The sequence below is a fragment of the Chiloscyllium plagiosum genome, unplaced genomic scaffold, assembly GCF_037043375.1.
Source record: "Chiloscyllium plagiosum isolate Xiang-an unplaced genomic scaffold, Cpla_swu_hap1 HiC_scaffold_9, whole genome shotgun sequence".
Classification (NCBI taxonomy): domain Eukaryota; kingdom Metazoa; phylum Chordata; class Chondrichthyes; order Orectolobiformes; family Hemiscylliidae; genus Chiloscyllium; species Chiloscyllium plagiosum.
This window is the reverse complement of record NW_028270147.1, coordinates 55,164,482-55,179,629: the sequence shown is the minus strand read 5'-3', so window position 1 is coordinate 55,179,629 and position 15,148 is coordinate 55,164,482. Positions and strand designations below refer to the sequence as shown.

The 15,148-nt window shown below is 40.7% G+C and overlaps 1 protein-coding gene across 1 annotated transcript in view; it reads right to left on the bottom strand.

The window, feature by feature from the left end:
* LOC122554382 (disabled homolog 1) overlaps window positions 1-15,148 on the bottom strand; it is a 697,887-nt gene that overhangs the window by 485,361 nt on the left and 197,378 nt on the right. The window lies entirely within an intron of this gene.

Genomic DNA, 15,148 nt, shown 5'->3' with positions numbered 1-15,148 from the left:
CACCTCAGTCACCTGCCCTGCCTTATTTCCCAAGAGTAGGTCAAGTTTTGCACCTTCTCTAGTCGATACATCCACATACTGAATCAGAAAATGTTCTTGTATATACTTAACAAATTCCTCTCCATCTAAACTCATAACACTATGGTAGTCCCAGTCTATGTTTGGAAACTTAAAATCCCCTTCCATATCCACTTCTTACAGATAACTGCGATCTCCTTACAAATTAATTTCCCTCTGACTATTGGGGGGTCTATAATACATTCCCAATAAGGTGATCATCCCTTTCTTATACAATTAATGGTAGGTCCTTGAGAGGCATTTACGTCATCAGGCCTCTCTTGGGTAAACTAGCAGCTAGCCAATGAACAAGACCCCTGTTGTTCATATTACGTCAAGTAAAATGATGCCATGGCTTGGTTTTTCTCTCCAGAGCTGGGTATAAGCCCTGCTCTTGTTTGTACAACCATAATTCAACAGCTCACATTTATCCCAATTAAATCAGCCATTGACCCAACTGGTCAAGATCTCTTTGTAATCTTAGCTAACCTTCTTCACTAACCACTATACCACGAATTTTGGCATCACCCACATATTTACTAACCATGCCTCCTGTATCCTTATCCAAATTATTTATATAAAAAGACAAACAAAAGTGGACCCAATAACAATGCCTGTGGAACAATGCTGCTCACAGGCCACCAGTCCAAAAAAAAACTGTCTACCACTACCCTATGTATCTTACCATCAAGCCAATCTTGTATCCAAATGGCAAGCTCACCCTGAATACCATAGGATCCAACTTTACTAATTAGTCCACCATGCAAAATCTTGTCAAAGACTTTACTGAAGTCCAAGCAAACAACGTCTACCACATTACCCTCAATCTTTTTCATTACTTCACTAAAAAAAAACTCACTCAAGTCTGTGAAATACAGTTTTCCTTGCACAAAACTTGGGTCCAATTTCATTTGTCATTGATATAAATAATTTATATAATTATCTCAGGGGTATAGATTAGGTGAATGAAGGATCTATGTCAAAAATATGGTGTGCGGAGAGTCATGAAATATATAAATATATAATAAAGGAGCAGGAAAAGGCCATTTGGCCTTTCAAGCCTTATTACCTAGGGTTAGGGGAGTTCAAAGTTAAGGCGCATATTTTAAGGTGAAAGGAGAAAGATTGAAAAAGGACATGGGAGGATCTTTCTTTTTAAAACACAGAGAGTGATTCATGTGTGGAATGAACTGCCAGAGAAGATGGTGAAGTACAATTACAACGTTCAACTTTTGGATAAGTTCATGAATAGGAAAGATTTGGAAGGATATGGGCTAAATGCAGGCAGGTGGAACTAGTTTAGTTTGGAAACATGGTCAACATAGACTGGTTGGACCGAAGGATCTGTTTCCATGCTGTATGAATCTATGACAATACAGCCATTGCCCAAGATTTAGAATCACGTTAATGGAAAACCTGGCTGCCAAGAGTTGCTGGCGAATTAGAGGCCATCTGCTCCCCATTGCTGGCATTGTCACTGGGAGCAATGACTGCTGCCAGCAATGCTGCAAGGACTTCATCAAAGATCAAGCCACCACTGAAGTCTGATGGGCTCAAGGATAGCTGGCTTTAGTGAGCCTAACTGACATGTAGCCAAGAGTAAGCATATTTCCCCATGACTCATTCCTTTCACTTCAGGGCAGGCGATGGGCTAGTGGTCTTATTGTTTGAGTATTTAATCCAGAAACACAGGTCATGTTCTAGGCAACCAGGTTTGAATCACACCATGGCAGATGGTGAATTCAAAATTCAATAAGAGACTAGAATTAAGAGTCTATTGATGATGATGATGAAACTATTGCCAACTGTCAGGAAAAAAAAATGGCTCACTAATGTTTTTGAGGGAAGAAAACTGCCATCCTTCCCTGGTCCAGTCTACATTGAACTCCAGACCCAGAGCAATGTGGTTGATTCTTAACTGCCCTCTGTGCAATTCAGGATGGGCAATAAATGCTAGCCTAGCCAGCAATGCCCACAACCTGGGAATGAATAAAAATAAATCTAATCACAGTACTTCTTTCCTTGCTGAGAGACTGCCACAGAGCCTTTCCATAATTCAGTGAGCCTATTGTTATTTCTGTCCATTCCCTCTGCATCTACTCTACCAAAACTTTTCAGCATTTTAAAGCCTTCTTAATATCTAACTTTTTTTTCCAAAGGATTGAAGAAAATTTGTTTTCAGACATGGCCTGAAAGAATAACAGAACTGGAAAGTAACCAAATCAAAAAGAAATAAAATATAGACAATACTTAACTCATGAGGATAAGTGTTATCATAGCTCAACAGTCATGAAGTACTTGGTAGAACTTTGCATTACACAAGAAATCTTATTATAAAGATACAGGGTTAATTCATTTGGACTGACAGGAAATCAAACATCCTTTCTGCATCTTGCCAGTCCCAGGATTAGACATCCCAGTTCCCAATACTCGTCTTTGTCTGCAGTCAATCCTCCATTATTATTAGAAGGCAGCACTAGATGAAAGATATTCTAATTTACTGAGGGAGCTTGTATTAGGCTTTGGCAGCTGGATTCCAGGCAGCAATCCATTCAAACTGGAGCTGTAGTGTACATAATCCTGTAACCTGCAATAGCTGCTCCATGTATTTGCTTCTTTTTCTATTGACAATATCCTGGATGATAAAAAAAGGAAAAGGATGAAAACTAATTTTCAATACACATTGAGTCAAACAAATTCAGAATGCTAAGCTTCATGGTTACAAATGTCGTATTCTGTGTTCTCATGTATTTCATTTTGTTTAATTGATAGTTGTACAAAAGTAGTGAATTGCAATATATAGAATGTAATTATATATTTTAATTAGCTCAATTCTTAATCTAACTTCTGTTAGTCCTCGTCATGACCATCATCTCGTGCGCTTCCTTGTGTTTTTATGAATGTATCAGGAGTTTTTTTTTAAATCCTTTTGTCTTCTGCTCTAATCATAGTGAAAGACAGATGGTCTGACCGTAACTGCAGCCTGATCTATAACATCATCTTTAACATCCATCAGTAAGTAGAGAGTGTTTCATTCTTTTCCTTTGCTGAATACTAACATGGCTTGGCAAGATCGCAGTGAATGGCAACAGAGCTTAAGGATGTAGCTCACAAAAAATGAATTTAACTTACAATTACCCAGCTACCAACAGGGAGCACACAGAAAGATCGTGGAAGCAAATCCATGCGCCTATGGTCTGCACACACAAAACAATTCTTACTCCTTTGAGCCAGCGGGTGACAGTTAAAATTGGCCAAAAGGCTTGTCCATTGATATTCCATTCATTCCTGCAATTGTTTTCACGATTAATTCTTTGAGTAGCCAGCATGAACACCAGCTGGATACTTTTTTGAACATGGAGATCAGCCTCTGCTGGGGTCAGGTGCCAAGTGTATTTTATTCAATGGCCAGAGCGAAGAGCTATTGTCATTTTGAAGCCATGTTAAGCCAATAAGAAGAAGCCAGAAAAGGGACAATGATCATTTTAACATCATTTGTGTTTAAGTTTCCTTGTGAGGCCAGGAAGTGTATGCAGTCTCCTCCTGGTCACAGAATCCCTACAGTGTAGCAGCAGGCCATTGGGCCCATCAAGTTCACACCAACCCTCCCAAAATCACCCCACCCAGACTCACCCTATCCCTGGAACTCTGCTTTTCCAGTAGCTAATTTAACTAGCCTGCACATTCCGAAACACTATGGTTAATTTAGCATGGCCAATCCAACTAACCTGCACATCTTTGGACTTGGGAGAATGTCTGTGTGGAATTTGCACAGTCGCCTGAGGGTGGAATTGAATGCAGAACTCTGGTGCTGAGAGGCAGCAGTGCTAACTACTAAGCATCATTCTCAGATGGCAGCTGATTGATGCCTTGTCTTAAAAATGTTTCCCACATATTTAAAATTAGAATCAATGTCTGTTCACCTGCATGCCCAAAACTGAGGTGCATGTCAGGGAAGTAGGATAGATATTGTGACACCAGATATTGACCTCAGTACCATTGGGAAAGGAAGATAAAAATTATGGAGCAGAGTTTTACAAGCAATGATTGACATCAACTAGGGTGAGATGAGTAGTAGAATCAGGTGAATGGTCATTTCAATGTCAAGATCATGTTGCCACAATTTCCCTATTTTGCTCAAGTGGTAGGGCGAGATTCTTACCAGGGAGTGCTGCCTTCCCAACTGATGCCCTTTCTTCCTTGTTAAACAGCTTGTTAACACACCAACTCACCACAGGTTGCAATCTTAACAAAAGCAACGTGCAATCTTTTGGGAATACACAACATGGAAACCTGAGTGACTACCTATCAGGTTCAGCTCGTAACTTGCTCCAAACAATCCCTGTGTTTCTCACGTCCAACTGCACAGCAGGTCAGGTCACATGTGCACCTGCCACATGCACCTTTTCAGAACGGACAATGGCAACTGACTTTCAGGGAGACATCATCACCACCTTCATCATAGTGGATCTTTAGGGACCAAGGAGCGATGTTTCAGGAAACAACAAACCATCTCAGCCCTACACAGAGGAGAAGCCACATATGGGTTCCCTCAGCAGTGCACACTCGGGTGACTGCAGAGGTAGCCAACAATCAGGTGAGCAGCGAAAAAGAAACCTTCATCACAAACTCAGTCAATATACACAATTGACAGCTGTGGTTGCAAGGGGGCCCCTCACAAAACCCTTCTTCTGTGCCTCACTGAGTTCCCCGTCTAGATGATGTAGAGGCAACTTGCTCTACATTTGATGTGATGACCCTAGGGGCAATTCTGTCCGGATAGTTCAGTAAAACCAAGGAACGTCTTGCTTGTGGCAAGGTGGTCCTTCCCAGTTTGAAATTCCAAGGAGTGGAGAAGGTAGGCAGGATGAAGCTGGAGAACCCGGCTACCGCTGCAGCCACCAGAGTGTGCACTGCTGAGGGGACCCATATGTGGCTTCTCTGCTGGTCGTGTGCCTCCTGGCACTGCCCTGTTTCCATGGGAGGATGCAGCACCTGGCGTGTGGCAGAGGCTCCCTGTTCCCGCTCGTTCACCCTGGTTTCGTTCCCAAAGACCAACATCTGGAAAGTAGAGTGTAGATGTGTGGGACATTGCAGCATTCTGAGGGTGCTGAGCCTGACTCTCCATCACAATCTTTTTATGGAGCCAGACAGTCACTGGACTGGCTGCATCATTTCAGCTTCTCAGCGAGGAGAGTCCAAAATGCCTGCCCATGTCACTTATATCTGAATAACTTCATTAAGCCCCTCATCACAAAAACTACAGTCTTGGGGCGGACTGAGCAGATGCTTGGTCACCATCACTACTCCAAGTGCCAGAGATCTGGAGCACTTCTCCCTCACCCATCTGCACAACTGAGAGTGTAAAATCCTCAGCAACTTCCCAGACCACATTCCCTTCCCCTAGCAAGCCCTCTGATGGTTCAATGTAACTGCTCGTGGAATGTACAGTGAGCAGCCTTGCTTACAGTCCTGAACAGACTCTTCCACAAGATCAAGGGGATTCCTCTGGGCCCAATGGTTACAGCTCACCTGATGCGCTCGGCACATTGACTTCTGTTTAAGACACAGAAGGTGTTGCAGTCAATGGATTAGAGGCAATGCCTGATGCAGCACTCTGTGAATGTCGAGATGGTACTTATCCAGTTGCCAGCACGAGTGTTTTTATACCCACACAAAACCTGTCCCGGTCCTCTCCAGCCAAGGTGAGTATCCCCTCCTCATCTATCCAGCAGGAAGAGGGTAATCCTTTTGTGTACTACCAACTAGCATCTCCAGGTCACCGTTGCAACATCTCGGTGTCATCTAGCCTTTTTTAACTATCTCTGTCCAGTCACCAGTCACAAGCTGGGCCAATGCTAGATCCCACATTCCTGCAGGTGCAACTCCAAGGGCTGCTGGTCTTACGACGGATGTCCAGCAAGTGGCAAGTTCTTCAGAACGGCGCAAGATGTAACCATGATACGCGTCACTGTGACAGCAATGGCAATTAAAGGGGCATGTTTGATAAGACTTGGTGAGAAAGAAATTGGCTGGCTTTGTGACAACTTTCACTCCACCTAATTTAGCTTGCACTTAGCTCAAAAAGCACAAAATTCTGCCATAGCTGCCACTTCTCTGCACAAGTCGGCAACTCTTGCAGTGTTTTATTTTTGTAAAAAAAAGTTATATTCATTCAATTTCTAAAAATTCATTCCATATTAGTTCAAACTTGACATTCTCTGAAGTGCAATACAGATCAATTTCTTTCAACTTGGGCACATGGTGCTTTATTACAGTTGCCATTACAATGATTAAAACATATATATATTTATTTCCTTACAGTGTTCCCTGATGCATATAATCCTAAGGGTTTTGTTGATTCTAGTTCCTTTGTACATTATGAAAGGAAGTGTTAGGCAGTGGCCTTTCCCTACTGAGCCTCTCCAGTACCTGCTCTTAACATCAAATCCTTGATCTTGGAATTTTGTAAGCACGACTCATTAAATAATGTACTGCTCTTTAAATTTTAAAGACTAGACAGTTTTAGCAGACTAAAGGGCAATCTTTCACAGAGTTGCTGGTCCTCAGCAGAATTTTTGCCTCAGTATGAAACACTGGGAACAAGTCAAACAGCACAGAGTCCTATGCCATTCAGTGACCTGGGATCAACCTCAACAACCTTCTAGATCTGAGATTGTCAAAGAGAAGTCTTGCTATATTGTGGCCTCCCACAATCAACCTTTCAACAATTCCTGTCTAGGGTCATGCCCAACCATTGACAACTAGACAAACAATAGAGCACCACGAAAATAACAGTCCAGGAAATTCCAAAAAAAAATTTAATAGCAATGACTGGTACAGTTTAATTGCTGAATCCAAAATGCCAAGCAAAATTTACTATTTGGAAGGCATGTGCTATGCAAATAAAGAGGGATTTCAACTGAACTTATAAAGAAGACATAATGAAGGCAATCAAAGTAAAATCAGAATATGAGTAAATACATGACAGTAAACAAGGAAGGAGTCAAAACTAATTTGATTGATAATTGACAGAAATGCCTGGTATTTAGATATTTTGAGATGTAAAATTGCAGTTGGACATGCATCTCATCAGAAGGGAATGGAAGAAAATTTGAAAAAGCGAAATGTGTGCTTTCTGCTATGTTGCCAAGCAACAGATGGTCTCTACAAGCATACCAATGAAGTGTTATAACAACATTACTATTCCACCTCTCCTCCATAAAAAAAATTAAAATCTATGCATATGTAACAAAAGACACTTTGAGTATTAAAAAGAATGCAGGACTGATCAAAAATATCAAAACATATCCAAATCAATTTAAAAAGGTCCAAATTGACAAATCATTCACAGAAGCATTTGATGCCTGGATTTGTAAAATGATGATGTAGCTCTCTACTGTAGTAGCCCCCAATGTTTTCTTTAATAATGGAAGTCTGCATTGCAAATTAATAAATACATTTCATAGGAAGTAAAGTAATAGATTGACCTGGCCTTGGTTTTTGCTGATGCTGTTGAAATTTCCAGGCTTTATCCTTAAACAGATTTTTGAATTGAAGTTTACAGTTTAGCTGCTGGCAGAATAGTATTTGAAAGCCGATCTGCTTGGTAATTTCTGTTTTAAGGGAATATCATCAGAATTCTAGTCACCAGCTGTTACCTCACAGTGATCTTCAAAAATCCTACAGTTGGATTCCAGTGCCAAATCTGTAGGGCAGCCAAGCTATCACAGATAATTGATTTTTATGATAATCATGAATAATTATAGACATTGACTGTCCACACTTTGTTATGACACGCTGGTATTCTCTGAAGATTATAACAAATAATGTTTTTGGTAGGTCTATCAAAAAATTTTAGTCCTCGTATTATCATTTATAATTGATTGAACTCAGCATAATTTGGATATACTTTGGGTCATTCATTTAACCCCTAGTTTTGATACACCAAACTTCACATTTGTGTTGTTTTTCCCCCCAATACTATTTGCTTTTTGGGGAATTGCCTGATGCCTGGCAATTTTGGATCCAATCCTTGACAGTGATAAAGATAAGAGCATTTGTCTTTTTGCCAGTAAGCATCAATGCTCACTCAAAGTTAGAAAAATCACAAATTCTGGCTAGCACAATTGAATTTTCATTTATATTGATGAATACAAAAGAAAATAATATTTATATCTTTAAAAGCAGGAATTCAATTCAACCAATAAGGGCAAAGAGAAAGCTCTCATCTATGGGATCTTGGTTAAATAGTGAAGAAGGGGTTTAGAGAAATGCACAGATGGTGACTATGCATGGAATGGTGTTTTCAAAGATACAGTTTTAGAGTTGGAGACAGTTACATAAATAATTATATCAGGGCCATAAGTGCGGGAACACAATTTGCATACTTGTTGGGGAAACTCGTCAAATTTATCCAAGTGCACTGTAAACATAATTTAGGAGTTTGATTGAAAGTTTGAAAAATTAACTGATTAAGCTAATCAAAGCACCAAATTACCAAGCATAGAAGGAAACAGTTGAGAAACCAGGCTGGATTGGCAACCTTGGTCTTCTAACATGTGCTCATCTTTGCTTAATTATAACCAAAGAGTCAATATGTAAAAAAATGGATGTGTTCCAACAATGCAAGTTACATAAAGCTCATCAAATCACCAAAAGGTTTCTGGAACAGCGAGTTGAAAATAAATCTCATTGTTACATTATTTGACACAATTGTCCATTCGGACTATTGCCTAGTCTACAAGATTGCATGTTTGTTGCAGTAAAAGTGATAGAAGACATAACCTTTCCTTAAACAATGTTGCCATTGAGTATTATACCTATAATACAACCTTCTAGGTACTTGTAAAATTTAAGCTTGCACCAACTGTTAGAATCCTTACTGATTGTTCGTAACTTTTATTATTTTAATCGATTTGTTGGTGAACTGGAATCATTAGCTAAAGATAACTTTTGGTAACAGCTTGCGTTCAAAGTAAAAGGGACCGAACAAGTGTTTGGTTATTCATGAGCCCAAGCACAAAAGTTAATTGCAGGTTGATTCTAGATAAAGGTCCGGCAGGTGCTTCATCACTAGGGAAGACCATTATGTTTAAACAAGATACTATTTATGAAGTCAGTACCTGGGAATTGTTGCCAACTAGTCTGGAAAAGACCTTGTGCTCAGGCAGATGGCAGATGTTGAATGGTAACGGACCTTGTGGAGGAGATGATAAGTCTGTCACAGAATGGCCAGAGTTTGAATTGGGATTTGGATTGTATTTTTGCGAAAAGGAATCTGGCTGTTGATGCTATCACATGAAGATTTGAAAGCTCCCTGCTTAACCTCCTGTGAGCAGCTCTCAGAAGCTCAGAGAATAGAAAACTAAGTTGTAAGTATTACTGCTTTTATCTGAATGAACTGTAAATGTGACCCTGATCAACATCTTCAGAAAATTTATCAAGAAACCATCATCTATACTCATGAAACAATGCATCTTGAAAGCCACTTAAATAATCTTGCCAGTTTTGTTATTTCCTTTTATTTATTCTCATAATTGTGTTTGTTTGTCTGCCTGTATTTTGTGTGAATGCAGCTGAAATCACAGGCCTTTAGGTTTATAGAATTGACCAATTAGATTATCTTATTTTATTTTGCCCTATTAAAGTTACCATATTGTTAATAAATTGCTAAATCTTTTGTTTAAGCTACAAACAGTACCAGGAATTAATTAGTCACAAAGTCTGAGATTGGACAGTCCAAAAACTGTTGGGTCAATTTTGAGGGTCTTCAAAGTTCTTAATCATTCTGTGTTGTGAATACAGAATAAAATGGGCGATTTGGTTCAGCTGTTAGGGTCAGAGTGGTGCTGGAAAAGCACAGCAAGTCAGGCAGCATCCGAGGAGCAGGAAAATCGACGTTTTGGCCAAAAGCCCATCTTCCCACCTCTTCCTCCACTACATTGATGAGTGTATTGGCGAGGAGGTTGAGCAGTTCATCAACTTCACCAACACATTCCACTCCAACCTGAAATCCAGCTGGACCATCTGTGACACCTCCCTCCCCTTCCTGGACCTCTCCATCTCCATTAATGATGACCGACTTGACACTGACATTTTTTACAGATGTCCGGCTCCCACAGCTACCTGATCTTCACCTCTTCCCACCCTACCTCCTGCAAAAATGCCATCCCATATTCCCATTTCATCCATCTCTGCCATATCTGCACCCAGGAGTACCAGTTCCACCACAGAACACACCAGATGGCCTCCTTCTTTAAAGATCGCAATTTCCCTTCTCATGTGGTTGAAGATGCTCTCCAACGCATCTCATCCACATCCCGCACCTCCGCCCTCAAATCCCACCCCGAAACTTTAACAAGGACAGAACCCCCCCGGTCCCCACCTTCCACCTTACCAACTTCACATAAACCGCATCATCCGCCGAAATTTCTGCCACCTCCAAACGGACCCCACCACCAGAGATAAATTTCCCTCCCCACCCCTTTCCACTTTCCGCAAAGACCATTCCCTCCGTGACTACCTGGTCAGGTCCACGCCCACCAACAACCTACCCTCCCATCCTGGCACCCTCCCCGCCACCGTAGGAATTACAAAACCTGCACCCATACCTCTTCCCTCACCTCCATCCAAGGCCCCAAAGGAGCCTTCCACATCCATCAAGTTTTACTTGCACATCCACCAATGTCATTTATTGTACCCGCTGCTCCCAATGCAGTCTCCTCTACATTGGGGAGACTGGATGCCTCCTCGCAGAGTGCTTCAGGGAACATCTCTGGGACACCCGCACCAATCAACCACACCGGCCCGTGGCCCAACATTTCAACTCCCCCTCCCAATCTGCCGAGCACATGCAGGTCCTGGGCCTCCTCCACCGTCGCTCCTTCACCATCTGACGCCTGGAGGAAGAACACCTCATCTTCCGCCTCAGAACACTTCAACCTCAGGGCATCAATGTGGACTTCACCAGTTTCCTCATTTCCCCTCCCCCTACCTTACCCCAGTTCCAACCTTCTAGCTCAGCACTGTCCTCATGACCTATCCTACCTGCCAATCTCCCTTCCCACTTCTCCACCCCACTCCCATTCACCTATTGTACTCTTTGCTACCTTCTGACCAGCCCCACCTCCCCCCCCCCCCCCCCCCCCACCCAACACTCCATTTATCTCTCCACCCTGGAGGCTTCCTGCCTCTATTCCTGATGAAAGGCTTTGGCCAAAACGTCGATTTCCCTGCTCCTCGGATGCTGCCTGACCTGTTGTGCTTTTCCAGAACCACTCTGATCTAAACTCTGGTTTCCAACATCTGCAGTCCTCACTTTTGCCTGATTTGTTTCAGCTGTCTATCTCCATACCATAACACAGCCTAAGTATTCCTAGTGCACTACATTTGAAAGAGGCTGTTATGATTATGATTTAATTTAACAATATTGGTTAAAGGATTAGGTGAGAAGTACAAAGAAAGAAAAAGTGGAGATCTCACAGACTTGCAAAATACCATAAAAAAATATGAGTATGTCATTTGGCCCATTGTTTTGATCTGCCATTCAATAAGGTCATAGGTGATCTGATTTTAACTGTAAATTCAGTCTCCTGCATGCCCTTCACATCCCTGGACTCCCTTGTAGATTGAAACACTGTCTCACTCAGAATGACCCAAACTCTACTGCTTTTTGAGGTAGAGAATTTCAAAGATTAACAAAAAGCAGAGAAGAAATTTCTCCTCCGCCCTGTCTTGAATAACCATTTCCTTAAAATAAAAAGATAGAAAGAAAAACAAAACTATACAAAAAAGCAAATTGGAACAAGATTAGGTCATTCAATCTCTTAACTCTTTCCTGCCACTCAATTAGATCATGGCTGATCTACTTCTTACCTTTGTCTCCAATTTGATACACTAAATACCATCACCTAAAAATAGCCAATAATCTCAGTTTTGAATTTTTCAATTGATCTAATCTCAAGCAAGATGGACCGAAGGGTCTGTTTCTATGCTGTAAATCTCTATGACTCTATGGCAATGATTCCACCTGCCTGATTCCACCAACCTTTGTCGCAATTGTGATTCTTCACATAATTTTCTCTCTATCTCCCCTAATATGTTCTTCAATCATTTTGAATACCCAAATTTCTCACCCTTGATATTTCATACTCAATGTAAACTAAATTAATGCAATCTGCTGTCATACCTCAAGAGATGATAGTAATGTCATTGGATTAGTTATCCCAACCCCAAGCAAATGCTCTGGGTAGATGAGCTCAAATCCCATGGCAGCTGGTGGATTTGAATCTGGGAGTGAAAGGTACTCCCAGTATTGGTGAACCTGCCAACTATTGCAAAACCCCAACCCATTTCTTAATATCCTTAAAAGGGAACAATATCTGTCATCCTTATCTGGTCTGGCCTAAATGTAACTGAAGACCCAAACAATGTGGTTCACTCTTAATTGTTCTCAAGTGCAATTATGGATGGGCAACAAATGCTGACATTACCATCAATACCCATATCTCAGAATAAAGAAAACAAAGTCTTTTCAACAGTTGTATTATCTGGTGAATCTGTGCTGCACTCATGCCAAAGACAATGCATGCTATCTGAGTTCAGAGCAAAATCGTGTAACCTTAAAATTAAACCTGGGTATCTGTTCTTTCTTCAAAGGAAAATACTGCAGATGTTGGAAATCTTAAACAAACCCAGAAAGTGCTGGAAAAGATTAACATGTGTTGCAACATTTGTGGAGTGAGAAAATAATCTGTTCCTTCCTTGCCTTTACTCTGTAAATCAACTTGAAATGGCAATACTGGACAAAATAATATAGGGCTAGATTTTCATAAAATTGGAAAGAGTCAGCCGACCCTTTAAACTAGAACTCAGATGTCCCACATTCATTTCTGACAGATACAATTTTTGAACCTATGATAGAAGGGGCAGTGACATAAATTGCACAGAGGGAAATGTTGGCTTAATGGGTAGCACTGCTGCTTCACAGTGCCAGGAACCTGGGTTTGATTTCAGTCTTGTGTAACTGGGTGGAGTATTCATGTTCTCCCTATATCTGCATGGGTTTTCTCCCACAGTCCAAAGATGAGCAGGTTTGGTGGATTGACCACAGTAAGTTGCCCCATAGAATCCAAGGATATGCAGGTTACCTATGATAAATGTGGGTAGGGTAGCCGGCTGGGTGTGGGTAGATACTCTTTGGAGGGTCGGTACAGACTCGATGGGCCGCATGATCCCTTTCTGCTCTATAGGAATTCTATGAAACCTGAGGTCAGCCAAACCATTTCAACTTAGTGCAGTGTTATGACAGACCCCATTTTGGGTGCAAGACATTTAACCTGCAGTGTGTGAGTCATGAATAACTGCAGTTGGTGCAAATGGTCTTGAAGAGTGGATACTGTTTATTTAAGTATCATTATGTGATACTAAAACAAATATCGTACTGTTTAAGCATAGAAAAGGTTTAACCTGTTAGTGAGAGTTTTTTATAAGCCCTTTGTTAGATGACTTATTGGGCTATCTGGTGTTGGTTAGAAAAGAAAAGGTTACTATCCGACTATAGAGCTTCAAGAGTTTTGTTAACATTCCCTGAAGAGCTAATTATTATAATACCCCCAAACCTTCCAAAAGAACATAGCGCTGCCAGTAAACTTTACAATTCTGACAAAACAATCCAATACTTATTGTTCCATATTAAAAGTAAAATGCTGGCCTGGCCATCAATGCCCACATTCTACAAATGGATTTTTTAATAAGTGTTTGACTGTTTACTCTGCTTCATGATATCACAGTTGTTGCACATTTGAAAAGCCCCATGACTTGGTGACAGTTTCAAACTAATGCTGGGAAAATAGAAATTTATGCTGATAGATTTTGATAGAATGGCTTTTTTGGAGGTCAGCTGTGAGCACTGTTACCAAGTGATAGAGTCACACAGCCCAGAAACAGACCCTTTGGTCCAGTTTGGTCAAGCTGACCTAACTAAACTACTCCCACTTGCCTGCATTTGGCCCATATCCCTCTAAACTTCTCCTATTCACATACCTCTCCAAGTGTCTTTGAAACATTGTAACTGTACCCGTATTTACCACTTCCCATGGCAGTTCATTCCACAAATGAACCACCCTCTGTGTGAAAAAGCTGCTCTTCAGGTCTCTTTTAAATCTTACTCCCCCATCCAATGGACAATACCTTTGCTATTTACCTTATCTATGCTTCTCATAATTTTGTAAACTTCCATAAGATCACCCCTCAACCTCCTATGCTCCAGTAAAAAAATTCCCAGCCTCTCCTTAAAACTCTAATTCTCCAGTCCCAGCAACATCCTAGTAACTCTTTTCTGAACCCTCGCCAATTTAGTAATATCCTTCCTGTAGCGGGGCAACTAGAACTGTACACAGCACTTCAAAAATGGCCTCAATGTCTGGTACAACCTCAACATGATGTCCAACTGCTATACTCAAAAGCTCTGAGAAATGAAGACAAGCGTATTAACCACCTTCTTAACCATTCTGTCTACCTATGACACAACTTTCAAAACAACTATAAATAAACCTTAACTACTGTAAATTGGTTAATATTTGAAAAATAATTTGAAGACTACTTCATTGCGTCTTTTTTTTTGGACCTTTCTGAAGAAAATACATTGACGTATATTGAAATAAATTGCACCAGAGAACTTATGTTAAAATTCATGCAGAATTCCTCTCCATTTCCAAAGCATAAAGCATTAGCCAAACACATATTTTGGGAGATATTGCCCCTATTGGATCAATGCTGAGAAAACAAAATGCTTGTATCCGTAGAATGTTCAGCCTTGATGACTATAGCTTAAAAATCCATCTTTGCTAATGAAACCTTAGGCAAATGAAACAGTACTCAAATCAGATTAAATAGTAATGGGTTCGGTTTGATGTCAGGAGTGACAAAATGTGTCAAGTATGTAAAATCTGACATCTGCAGGCAATTCTCCTAACCCAGCACATTGGTGAATGTAATAAGTCTTTTTATTACAGAGATGATTAAGGTAAGAATTGTTGAATTCATGCAAGACTTCACTTGTGCTGTATTGGAAAATGCAAAAACACTT